Below are 3331 nucleotides of genomic sequence, written 5' to 3' on the forward strand. Positions count from 1 at the left end.
CTGGAGAGTTGGGACCCATGGAATGGGGAGCACGCAGGATTCCTTTCAAGGGTCTGCATTTGCTTTCCCAACCTCACCAATCGTCTCAGCCCCAAGAGTGTCCAGCCTTATGTCTGCTGCCGCTGGGGCTGTAGATGTGGTCAATCCTGGTTGCATGCCAGTCCCTGAACGCATTTTGGAAGAATTTCTCTCTGTTTTGCCCTGCTTGTTTCTTCTTTATGTTGGAAATGTATCCTCAGAATGGGTCTGAGCTGATTTTCCCTGCTGGTTTTAGGCCGCTTTACACACACTTGATGCACTTACACAGAGATATCAAGACTTAGCTTTTAAGATGCTTACTAGTCGGATAGATACTTGTGCGATGAACAGGGTCTGGTGAGTCCAGTTGATTGAGCAAGGAGTAGGTCGTGTCCATTTCATATTCAGTTTTCGGAAGGGTATCTGTGCTCATTTCAAACTCGAGTTTTATGCGTCACCCCACCTCACCTTTCCCCTGAAGCAGGCATAAGTGTGTTTTCTAAAAGCGTGACTCTGTTCTGTTTGGGGATTCAGTGCATGGGGAGCGATTTTTACATTCCCTCGATAAGTGATATCATAAGTTTCTTTTTTTGTGGGACTTATTTCACTGAGGATGATCGTACCTAAATCCACTCAGGATGCTGCTACCAGCCTCATGACGTGGATTTCATGGCTGAGTGACACTCCATTGCACCTACGTAGCACCACTTGTCCACTTGTCCACTTGTCTTTGTCCACTTGTCCACTCGTCTTTGTCCACTTGGCTCTTTCCTGGGATATGAAACGTGTACCGGAGTGGAGGTTCTTGTCAAGACAGCAGCCCTCAACTTTGGGGTCCCTGTGTCTGGTTGATTTTTTCATTTTCCCAAGGTCAACGCCCATGTGTGGAAGTGCCCTATGCTCTGTGGTTCTGTGTTTTACATGGTTTGGGAAAGAGGATACACTTGTGAAGATTGGCTGTTGGCCATTGACATCCCGCCCATCAGCTTAACAAGGCTCCCTTGACTCCGTGGGCTGTCCTGCCTTTCTGGTTTTTAGACTTTTTTCGCCTGGCCCTTTTGCCCCGGGGGGGGGGGGGGGCGAGAGATTTCTTTGTAGTGCTGATTTGCTCTCCCAGGTTGCTTGGTTGGCCAAAAAGGGCGTATGCGTTTTTTCCTGAATATATTCAGGAAAAAACGCATACGCCCTTTTTGGCCAACCGCATCATTGTCCACGTTCTGGCGCTTTTCATGTGCTATCGGGGCCATTCCGATGTACCCGTTGACATCCGTTTCCTGCAGTTCTGCCTTGCGTTCAGCGCCTCTTCGTAGCCTGACCTCAATATATTTTGGGGCGATAGTTATCGTTTAGAACTCTGCAGGTTTGGGAAGTGCAGTGCCCCTGAGCTCCATTTCCCAAGTCGCTTTTTTGTGAGTGGGACGCAACACGGCTGGATGGCTTCACGCCCTATTGTCGATCCGGGGTGGCAGGCTGAACCGCTGGTGAATTCTTCTTCGTGATGGGAAATGAGAGTGACATGTGCCTGACCAAACACCTTCAGCGAGTCTCTCATTGGTTCCCCCTCTTGCAGTTCATCCTGCGGACAAGTTGCAGACGGTACGAAAGAGGCATGGAAAGGCGCCGAGTCTCCAAGTGGGGAGATTGTTAGTAAGGGGGCCTGAATGGAGAACACGAGCACCAGGAGATGAAAACTGAGGTGAGTTTCAGAAAGCTTTCCCGATCCCACGGTGTAGCAACCGCTGGGTTTCCAATGAGTGCTTTCGCTGTCGGAAGATTGCGTTGAACCTGGAGAGTTGGGACCCATGGAATGGGGAGCACGCAGGATTCCTTTCAAGGGTCTGCATTTGCTTTCCCAACCTCACCAATCGTCTCAGCCCCAAGAGTGTCCAGCCTTATGTCTTCTGCCGCTGGGGCTGTAGATGTGGTCAATCCTGGTTGCATGCCAGTCCCTGAACGCATTTTGGAAGAATTTCTCTCTGTTTTGCCCTGCTTGTTTCTTCTTTATGTTGGAAATGTATCCTCAGAATGGGTCTGAGCTGATTTTCCCTGCTGGTTTTAGGCCGCTTTACACACACTTGATGCACTTACACAGAGATATCAAGACTTAGCTTTTAAGATGCTTACTAGTCGGATAGATACTTGTGCGATGAACAGGGTCTGGTGAGTCCAGTTGATTGAGCAAGGAGTAGGTCGTGTCCATTCCATATTCGGTTTTCGGAAGGGTATCTGTGCTCATTTCAAACTCGAGTTTTATGCGTCACCCCACCTCACCTTTCCCCTGAAGCAGGCATAAGTGTGTTTTCTAAAAGCGTGACTCTGTTCTGTTTGGGGATTCAGTGCATGGGGAGCGATTTTTACATTCCCTCGATAAGTGATATCATAAGTTTCTTTTTTTGTGGGACTTATTTCACTGAGGATGATCGTACCTAAATCCACTCAGGATGCTGCTACCAGGCTCATGACGTGGATTTCATGGCTGAGTGACACTCCATTGGACCTACGTAGCACCACTTGTCCACTTGTCCACTTGTCTTTGTCCACTTGTCCACTTGGCTCTTTCATGGGATATGAAACGTGTACCGGAGTGGAGGTTCTTGTCAAGACAGCAGCCCTCAACTTTGGGGTCCCTGTGTCTGGTTGATTTTTTCATTTTCCCAAGGTCAACGCCCATGTGTGGAAGTGCCCTATGCTCTGTGGTTCTGTGTTTTACATGGTTTGGGAAAGAGGATACACTTGTGAAGATTGGCTGTTGGCCATTGACATCCCGCCCATCAGCTTAACAAGGCTCCCTTGACTCCGTGGCCTGTCCTGCCTTTCTGGTTTTTAGACTTTTTTCGCCTGGCCCTTTTGCCCCGGGGGGGGCGAGAGATTTCTTTGTAGTGCTGATTTGCTCTCCCAGGTTGCTTGGTTGGCCAAAAAGGGCGTATGCGTTTTTTCCTGAATATATTCAGGAAAAAACGCATACGCCCTTTTTGGCCAACCGCATCATTGTCCACGTTCTGGCGCTTTTCATGTGCTATCGGGGCCATTCCGATGTACCCGTTGACATCCGTTTCCTGCAGTTCTGCCTTGCGTTCAGCGCCTCTTCGTAGCCTGACCTCAATATATTTTGGGGCGATAGTTATCGTTTAGAACTCTGCAGGTTTGGGAAGTGCAGTGCCCCTGAGCTCCATTTCCCAAGTCGCTTCTTTGTGAGTGGGACGCAACACGGCTGGATGGCTTCACGCCCTATTGTCGATCCGGGGTGGCAGGCTGAACCTCTGGTGAATTCTTCTTCGTGATGGGAAATGAGAGTGACATGTGCCCGACCAAA

The sequence above is a fragment of the Kogia breviceps genome, unplaced genomic scaffold (genome assembly GCF_026419965.1).
Source record: "Kogia breviceps isolate mKogBre1 unplaced genomic scaffold, mKogBre1 haplotype 1 scaffold_56, whole genome shotgun sequence".
NCBI classification, from domain to species: Eukaryota; Metazoa; Chordata; class Mammalia; order Artiodactyla; family Physeteridae; genus Kogia; species Kogia breviceps.